Source organism: Neolamprologus multifasciatus, chromosome 12, assembly GCF_963576455.1.
Source record: "Neolamprologus multifasciatus chromosome 12, fNeoMul1.2, whole genome shotgun sequence".
NCBI classification, from domain to species: domain Eukaryota; kingdom Metazoa; phylum Chordata; class Actinopteri; order Cichliformes; family Cichlidae; genus Neolamprologus; species Neolamprologus multifasciatus.
The window spans coordinates 8,653,228-8,664,053 of NC_140450.1; positions in this window are offsets into that span (position 1 = coordinate 8,653,228).

A 10,826-nucleotide genomic window follows, 5' to 3' on the forward strand; every position below is an offset into this window, starting at 1 on the left:
CAATGCATCCTGCACAAGTAATCTCCACGCTGAGTCTATTTGATGCGACAGTTTAAACACTTGAACTCAAAGCTCCCCTTTCGGGGGTGGTGGTGTTGAAGGAGGCTGGGTGGGCTGTGGCGGGGTGTGCATATGCTGACCTAAAGGGGTTTTCATGATTAGGAGTCTCGTACACCTCTGATTGCTGCGGGTCACTGCAGGTGAGTACAAGTGGTCGGAAGGAAGTAATTTTCCTTCTGGAGCTGGTTACCTGATTGGGTAAGTAGCTGATCTCTGACACTGACCCAAGTCCTCTAACATATCTAGAGCTGAGCTGGAGCCTGTTTAGAGGCAAGATTTGGGGTAGATTAATATGTTGTGCTCATAAAATTAAAGATTTTGTAGATAATTGTCATATTTTTCCTGTTATTTTAGAGAACTATGGAATTATTGCGCCTGAAGCAACTTAACTGAACTACATTAAAATACTTTTCTCCTGTTTGTTCTCAGTGAGTTGTTTTTTTGTCATGAGTAGTTGCCAGGGCAGGGAAAAGCCCCTCGAAACTTCCTTCACACAGATGCGTGTACATATGTTTGTTATTGTCAGCAGAGAAGACAACAAATAAAAAACGATACCCTTCAGGGAGGTGAGGGGTCAGATTCATTCAGAATCATCAAAAGATTAAAAATCCACAGCATCATGCTAATAGTTAGTCAAACCGTTTGAAATGTGAACCCAAAACCTGATGACATCAACACTGTTTCTTTCACAAAATTTGAAAAGCTTCACCAGAGTGAGAGAAAATCAGTTCCTACACCCTGAAAATTACTGATCTTGACAGTAAAATAAGTACACAAGAGAAGTACCACAGATGACTCAATGGTAGAAAGAACAAAGTGTTAATTGAACACATAGGAGGATATGTAGCATGAACAGAACATGTTAGGCTAATTGAACACAGGTGTGAAGGACAACACAGGTAAGATTAATTAGGCCTACGGTCACAAAGGAGGGAAAACGCTATGGATACACGACGCCCAATAATAATAATATAAAACAGGAAATGAATTGACAGGATTCCAGCATCATGGCACACTGTCCATAATGAATAAAATAAACTTTTATTTTTAACAGCAGATTTCATGTACAGTAAATCCAGCAAATTCAAGCCTGTACTACTAATACTCAACATATATATTTTCAAAGATATAATCTGAATGACAGTAGAGCTGTAGGTGTAAGCCTTGGGCAGTCTTGTCTAAAAGAAAAAAAGTTTAAATTGCCAATATAAGTTTGTCATAAAATTGTGATGTGTATATCTCTGCCTTTTGTCCCTGTTAGTCGGGTAAACCAGGTGCTCACTGGCTACTAGAGGGGTTTCTACTTTCACCTAGCAGAGGAAAAGGCTTTGGTCTCTTTCCTCCCTCCTGTAGTGGAATTGATCAGCTGCTTCCTGTCTGTAAATAAAGAGGCATACTGTAACCCACTTGATAAATATCAAGGAGAATACGGCAATCAGCTGAAAGCAATTTGCATGTCTGTGCTCAAGCCAGCGGCTCGTGATTTTCTCTCCTGTCATCTATCATAGACCACACGCTTGGGCCAAAATACACAATACTCCCAAATTGCTGTCATATGGAGTGCAAGGCCTGAAAAAAGCCCTTCATTTTTCCTTGTCTGTACTTCAAATAAACTTGTATTTGTTAAATAACTGGAGAGGGTTTTTTTCCTCCCCAGTGCAACTTTTCAGAGAGAGGGATGGTGTAATGTGCCATTTCCTTTGTTTGTTGAAAGCTTGGCTGCAGGACTGTAATCTAGATGGGTTTGATCTTAGAGTAGACACAGCCTGTTGAACAATGGTTGCTGCTGGATGTTAAGTCTTTAAACATAAAACTGACCTGCAACATTCACTAGCTGGATGGAGTATTGTCTTGGTCTTTCTTGTTTTACTCATGCATCGTCACATTTTCACTACTCATTGTGTAAAAACAAAATAATCCCAAAACATAATTTTTCTCACTTCCATCACAGCAATGGATTTAAACAAACATATAAGGAGACTTCTAGCACTGGTTCCCAGTTTTCCATTTGAACTCATTTATCACGTTCCAAACGCTGCCCGACCTCATTAGGAGAGCAACTGGGGGTTAAAATGAGCAATGTTTACATAGGTGACTTCTTGCAGTTGTACGAATAAAGGCAAATCCACCACTGAACTGTTCTGAACACTTCACTTCAGCATCCTAGTCTTTTGACCTAAATTTGGCCACGCTTGAATGAGACATCATTAGCTAACAACCTAACATTATTTACTATGATACTGTTATGTATGAAGCCTTGAAGTGAGAGTTTTCTCCGCCAACACCTTTGTAATTTGAAATGGAATGTCAGTGGCTAACAACTTATCACTCACAGGCTGTTAGCTAGTGAGCATACATGGTATGACACTCCACACAATGACAAAAATTACCAAAATGGACTTAATATTTTATTTGGTGTGACCGGAAATGAGTGGAACAGATGATAGCCTTAGCAGGAAAGCAACCCATTTTTCAATAGACTTCTATAGATCACAAAGGTATCGCCCCCTGGTGGCTTTTAAAGGGAGAGCAGGGTCAACGCTTCACTCTACAGCTACTTCCAAACTTTTATACTGTTTATGGAAGAGACCTGCAATGCAAAGAAAGGTCATCAAAATATAAGTTATAGCACCCCAAGCAAACTAACTGTTAGCAATGCAAAGTTGTGAGCTTTGAGATGAATGATTGGAGTAACTACCAGTTATACTTTTGGATTGTTATCCATGCAACCAAAGCCTAAAATGCCTTCCAGTGACCAACTTATGTGCTACAAAGAAGGCTCTATTTGTGGATTAATCTTTAAAGTGACTATAAGTACTGCCAAGTACTGAACAGCCAAAGAGATCTGGCACAGTACAAACTTTAAATCACATGGTAGGCACTCCCTAAAATATACCCTGCTTAGTCAGATATTGCTGCACTAAACCGGATGTTATAAGTGGTGTCATATTTATGCGTTATATTACTTCATGTTCTTTGTTTGTCTTCTTTCTTTTTCTTAAAAAAAGGTCAGCATAGTGTTGGTGACAGTAGATGGATGCCTTAGTGTGGCCAGTGTGCATCTTACAGATGACTAGCCACCTCATATAAGGCACCAACATGCCACAGAACAGCTTTTTGTGCTGCACTAAAGAAGATTTAAACTATTTATTGAGCCTATCAGCCTGTTAGAAATGCTTGAATTCATAAACTGAGGAAATCATTGTGCCATGGATATCTCTTCTTGGTCAGTTTTCAAACTCTTTCTATCAGTCTGTGGCTTCTTCCTTTAACAGTGGGGGTAGTTTGGTGGTTAGCACTATCCTTTTTGCCTGTAGTTTGCATGTTCTTCCTGTCTCCATGTTCTTTCCAGGTGCTCCAGCTTCCTCCCATAGTTCAAAGACATGCACAGGGTAACAGTAATGGCCTAAATTGGCTGTAGGTGTAAAAGTGAACTTGAATTGTTGCCCGTTTTCTATGTTAGCACTTCGACAGATTGGTGACCTGTCCAGGATGTGCCCTGCATCTCACCTTATAACAGTTGGGACAGGCTCCAACTCCGATGACACCCTGAAGTGGACAATCAACATTTTACGTTTTTCCAAGTCTTTTAGTTCAATACATGATGTTAATTTGTTAAATATGTTGACGAATGCTTGTATTTATTGAAATTTTAACATAGATGGTTATTAAACCATTTTTTAACCATGTTTTTATCTTTAGCAGCCATAAGTAAACATATAAACTACATTTCACAACTTCTCTGTTCGGTTGAGAGATTAGGGCTTTCCACATTTACTTGGGGGTCACTCTGGTGACTACTCAAGTAACCCTGTTGAACTGGTTAGTAGAGCAGATAAATCTTTTTCCAACAACATTTTAGAGCCCTGCTCTCACTCAGACTTCGGATATGTAACAATACTCACACAGAGTAGCAGAGTTTCTACAGAAACAAGATAAGAACCTACTGTTGCATTTAGGGCTCACTCCACCCTTCTCCAAACATTTTAAAATCGGCCAACATGCCAAGCAGAGCATCAATCATCCCTGTAATGTGACTTTGGCCCTGTTCTCTGTAATATCCAGATACAGAGAGCCACGAATCATGCTCACTGCATTGTGACTGCAGCTCACCCCAAAAGAATCACAGAAAACAGACAAAATCATTAAGCACAGATAACTGTCTTCTAAAGAAGAAAGTTTGCATGTTTAACTGTGTAATCCTATAATCAAAATGTCTATCCTTGCTGTTTCAACAACGGCAGGAGAGATACAAAAGAAGTGATGCAACATGTAATACTGACTGTCTGTGTTTAGTCTTTAAACTGTGCTGCCAGCAAACAAATAAATTAAATCGATTTAGGAAGAAAATAACAAAAACAAAACAGTGTGCATGCAAGAGATGAACCACGTGATCATTATCATTTTTCTACTTCAGTTTCATGTCATTTAAAAAGATCTTAATGTTGTGACAAACTGTTGTAATTAGGTTCTTCAAAATCTGGCTCTGTATAAGAAAGATGGTCGATGTACAACAAGATAACTTTGGTTTAAGGTGACAAAGTTTGTGGGTTTTTACAGCTTTGTGTGAGACTGCAACCACATCTTTAGTGAAAATAAAGAAAAGTCATTTAAGTTAGTGTATCTCATAACATTTTACTCTACTACATACACGCTACAATATAAAATTGGGAATTTCAACAATAATAACTAAAAGAAAATCATCATAACAAATGAAAACTTTATTTCAGATCTTCTGTTTAATGTTTTTGACTAAACAATCTACCAGTAAAGTTAAACTTTTGCAGGGAAAAATATTAAATAGGAGTTTTACAGTGAAAAAACATATATTCTCCATCATACGGGTTTAATTTAATCAGAATTCATGGACAACGTAAGCAAACTACCCATAACTGTCCTCTGATCCTGAGTCAAATGCTGCTGAATCCTGATTGGTGCACAAGAGTATTTGCCCTTTGCAAAAGTGAGACTCGCCCACTTCAAACCAATGTATAAAGACCGCAGACAAAACTGCAAAAACAAATATCTCTCATGTGAAATTACCACAGGGTGTAAGATTGGCACAATATATTTTGTTCGGGTACTGCAGGACTCCTTTCCTCAGACTCTGAGACAGTAAAAAGCATTCCTTACTCATAAACTTGCATGTGCACGTTCGTCCTTCGACAAGAAGAATGACTCATACTAAAAATGCACTAAGACTCATATTTTGGAGACTGAGATGACTTTTTAGTGAATCGTATCAGATAAACAAAACTTCAATAGGCAACACAATGTGTATAGTATTAAGAATAGAGAAAAAAGGGTAAAACCAGACATATGGCAGACAGCTGTGCATTGTACATTAATAAATTATTCTGTTCAATAGACCAATCAGGGGTTTCATACATTTGTTTTGATATTAGAAAAGTTGGAAACTGAGAGAAAATATACATTACAGTTTCCTTTAAAAAAAACTGTTGAGAGCACAAGTAGATCTTGTGTGGAAAACTTGGAAAAAAGATGATTTATGTGCCAAGTGTGTGAGAATTGTCTATCTTTCATAACTGTATTGACTACAGGCCAGTACGTTACACAAGCATTGTTATTGGGTTATGACAAAAGGACCCCACCTCAATATCGGGTGCTTCCCAGCGTTCCTCACTTTAAATTAGACTTTGCCCTCATGTGAACCTTGTTGCACGTCTACTGCGAGTGGACAACAGACGTCATACGTTGTTGACATACTAGCTATAAAACAATCCTCTGGGGCCTACCGAGTCTAATGACTTTAACATGTGCTGCAGGTTTTTTTGTTATGGCATTATGCCGATTTCTTATTGTTTGTATAGTAGCAGTGGTGTGAAATCATTACATCCACAAAGCTGCACAGGATGCAACAGGTGACCCATCATCAGATGTTTGCATTGTCAAGAGGCTGCTGTGCATTTCTTTTTGCCAGATCTTCAAGGAGGAAATTCTGTACAGTGAGCGGAGGGTGGGTGGGGAGGCGAGGACAAAGAAACGAGAAGTCACATATGTGAAATAAACTTGTTGCATAGTGCAAATTATTTTAACGCTCACTTCCTTTACTCTCTCAGGTTGCCTCTAACAGCCTGTGGACTAATTTCTATGGAAAGAAGTAGTAGAAGATCTTCAGCAGAAATCCAATCCAGTCTGACGTGCATGGTTGCTCCACGGCGCCTTGATGAAATGCCTCTGTTTTGCTCTCCTGCAGTGCCAAATGTGCAAAATACTAACTTGGAAATGTGACCCACTAGGGGTGGGTTTTTATAATCGATTTATCGATTAAAATCGATTCTGGCTTGGATTACGTAAAATCGATTCATTAAAATCCTGAATCGATTTTTTAATATAAATTTATTTTGCCCGAAATGCCAGAATCTCAGGTGAAATCTCACAAAACTTCAACAACCACCAAACAGCTAAAACAGTAAATGAGAGCAGGAACACGGATTCTGCACAAAGACTTAAACACACAGCGCAGCCCGCGGATCAGAATCAGATGTCGAATTTCTCACAGTCGGGGCTGAAAGCCGACAGCCCGCTGATTCTGATCTGTCGGCGGGTCCGCGCTTTGTGTTCACGCCCTTTATGCGCTGATTGTAAAGCTGTTAGTTTGATGTCTCTCCAAACAATATTGACCGAACCAGCAGCAAAAGAAGATCCAAACTACACTTCACATAAACATCGTCATGTATTCACTCTTACTTTTACTGTTTTGCTTCTACCATGATGCACAGCTCTCTCTCTCTCTCTCTCTCTCTCTCTCCCCCCCCCCTGTATGGTTTTCTGCATTATTCGCTTGCTTGTTACGCACAAGTCTACCGTTGTTTACAGCGCTATCGGCCGACTTTTTTTTCTTTCCGTTTTATATACTTCCGAAAAGAAAACCTAATTTCTGCCGTTCAATGCTGAACAAATTTAAACTTTTTAAAATTATGCAAAATGCAAAATGCTTAGCCATGTCTCTAATAAAACAGCTGTAACTTCAGAGGTAATGTTCATATGTTGATTAATGGTTTTCTTTCGTTTTTGATGTACTGCAGAATATTTTTATAAAATCCCAGGCCAGGAAAAATCACCTTCATGTGTTTCTGTGTTTTATCTTCAGCTACTTTGACACAAAGGCATCTGCTGTGACGCTCACACCTTTGATAAAGTCTTGCGTGTGTCAGCTTCCTTTTTATAGATACAAAAATATGTAAATGAACTGATCTGAATTATAATATTTCTGACTGTCAAAATTTCCCATATTCAAATCGAAGTGAATCGAATCGAATCGAATTAAATCGAATCGTGGATCGAATCGATTCTGGACCTTGTGAATCGGAATTGAATCGATTCTAGAAATCAGTGACGATACCCAGCCCTATGACCCACTTATTGCTGAAAAGAAAAACCATCTCCCAGCAACACTGACCACTAATGTGGGTTCTGATTTTTTGCTCGCCACACACATGTTCAAGGATGCAAGCCAAGGTTTGCTAGTGAGCTGTAATGTGAGGTGACATGTTATCTAACAGAAGAAAGCCAGTTTTAAGCATATACAGCATATACAACATGCTCAGCATGACGTCACTCATGTTAGTGGCAATAGTGAAATCCCAATAAGAAGCCTTGAAATGAGATGAGTTCTGACTCAAAAAATGCTCATAATTTGCCAAATGGTCTTAATGCTTTATTCAGTATCACCAGCAACTAGCGTGTTTGCTGAGTTCAGAGAGCAAGCATTTTCAAATATTTTCAAAGGTTTCTCATGATGTCATGCACACATTATTGAGATTTTTCCATGATAATGGACATGATATAGTCACTGGTTGCTAGGGAAAAATGTAACTTCCCAGTGAATCCCAACAGTGGTTCACTGCATTCGCTGGGTAAAATCAATTGCAAAGTAGCTCCTGGATCAAAAACCTCCTTAGCTTTGAGTGATAGCAAATTTACACTCTTTCCTGTAGTTTTTCATGTTTGTCTGCTAACACTCACTACGTAATAGCTGATTGCTAGTAAAACCGGAAATGGAGAACCAATACAGTCACAAAGAGGTTTATGCTTGTGATAGTTGGGTCACTAGGGAAAGGTATGGGTCACTGATCATCTTTAGGCCAGTGCCAACAGCTGCCATCAGCTTCCAGCAACCACTTGCAACTGGCAAGGTAGTTCTTGTTTTTTCCTCATTGCATCCTGCCAAATGACCATTGACCAGCTTTGATTCTACACTATCATTATATTTGTCATGCCCAAAATGGCTGACATGTTTATGTCAAATGGTTGGCACTCACATGTCTGCAAAAGCTCACTATAAACAAAAGGCTTTCTGCAGCCACAGGGCTCACCCCCTGGTGGCCACTGAAAATACTGCAGGTTTAAGGGACTTTAGTGTTGGCTTCAGTTTTCAGACATGGTAGGTTTGTCCTTCGTTTATACTGTGCATGACTTTTTCCAGTAAATCATATTCAGCCAAATGGCAGAAGAAACAAGAGTTAGTATTGTCAGTGCATTCAAACAACTCTGTGACACTTTTCTTCTGGCTAATTAAAAGTAAAACTTGTTTGCCTTTTAGTTTAGACAAGTGGCTAGCGTAGAAAATTACTAGTAAATAAGGACTAAATAAAACAAATGTTATTTATATTGAGACTGTTACAAAAAAATCATTTTAAAGGTTCATATATCATGTAAGCTTGCCGTCTACAAGTAATACAAAGGTGGTGTTGTGAGCCAGATAGCTAAATAAAAAGCCAGTTAGCTGCACAGCATGTGGGCAAGCTAATGCTGACAGTTTTGTCACCAGATTGACTTTGTTGTCATTACAGTCTACTTTCATATAGGTATTCCGATGGTTTCTTAGTTGCAGGAAAACATACCTTTTTGGAAATGCAGGTAACAAATCTGTCATTAATCCCTGATGACTTTTTCTGGTCTATATGTTGACTTTAGTTCTTGAACAGCAAACTAGACAAAATCTGTCATCTAAACTAAAAGACCCACTTTATTGCTTTTAAATCACAGCATTCATCTGATTGCTCAAAATATTGACATTTTAAATGTTTGAAATTCATTATTGAGTTATTGTAGAAATATTAGCAAAATATTAGCAAAAATAATAAAACACACAGCTGCTGAGTAAATTATCAACACTGGCGATGCTGAAAATTCAAGGAGAAGCAAGATATACAACACATCAGGACAAACAGATGTTGGCATTCAGAATTCTGGAGAACACCTTTATTCATATGCAAGCTTTTAATATTATAAGTAATATATATATATATATATTATGAAGTATTGCCTCATTTATTGCTAGTTTACAACATCTCTTTTCTTTTATCGCGACACTGTTTAAGTTGGGTGATATACGCATTTCAGTTTTTGGCGTCACACTAAGTAAACGCTCCAGGAAGCATCATTGTTTGCCACTTCTCATTTCGAGGATGAAAATGGTCCTTTCAGATCATCTGTCAAACATCACTGTCTTTGATAAAAAACCTCATAGTGTTCACATGGTCAGAAACTGGTCGAAACCCTCCAAAAACACAGTCACATTATCATTAAAGAACCTCTTTTCTCTTACAGCTTGACCAGCCCACTTCAAGCTGACCCTGCTCCATCTAGTAATTACAGTTAACGCAGAGAGCTTCTGAAGTGCATTACACTGACAATACAAACTGAGACAACCAGGGGTGCTTTTTAAGTGATCAATAAAAATTAAGAGTCATTGATTTTGTGGAAACCTTTACTTTTGTTCTTTTTGTTCCCCCTCTGAAGGTATTTGGAGTAAAATCTTATATATATATATATATATATATATATATATATATATATATATATATATATAGCATAGACAAAGGGATATATTTTTGACGTCAATGCTGTGAGATCTCTAGGGAACACATTACTTCAAGCACAGAAAGAAAGATAAAAAGCATTTCAAACATTTAAATGTATATCTTGTTATGAACACACATAAAGAGTACAAGTACCCAAATGGTAGTTAAACATCTGTCAACAAAACGTTCTTTCTACAGAAACTCAGTTTTATACTGCCATGTATCAGGGGAGCTATTCATAAACCACATTTACTTATCAGCTTAGCCAATCAAACATGAATGTTTACATCATCATATTCACACAACAGCCAAGGCGTTAATCGTCCTCCATGACCTCAGGGAACACTGAAGTGAACGTGGCAGTCGTAACATGTTGACAACATAAAACATCATATAAATGACTGCAGTTAAACAATAAAGCCTCTTAAGTATCCCTGTGGGGATGCAAGCAGAATGAGACGTGTGATCGATGCTGATTGTCTGTTTGTCAGTAAGATTACGTAAAAACGACCAAGCTAAATTTCATTAAACTTACAGAAGAGGTGGAGCATAGCCAAAGGAAGAAACCATAAAATGTTGGCACTGCTTCAGTTCACTTTCTTTAAAGTGGACTTGGTAGAGGATGTGCTCTGCACGTCCCTTCATTGTTCAAATGTGTAAGTAAGCATAAGAATAGGTATCTGACTACCGATGCTTTTCAATCTTTTCCACAACGATTACAGTACTGCAGAGTCCCTTAAATTCAAGTGTGTTTGTCTGTCGTTCAGTTTGATTAAATTACCTCAGAGTTGTTGAGATTCAATCAAACTTTAATATTGTCTCTAAACTACTGCCAATTGGGCCAGTAACATTATATTTAATTTCCTGTGGTATTTCTCAGCCTAAAAATGTCAGTGCAGGTGACAAACATGGCAGCAGATCAACAGAAACCATCAG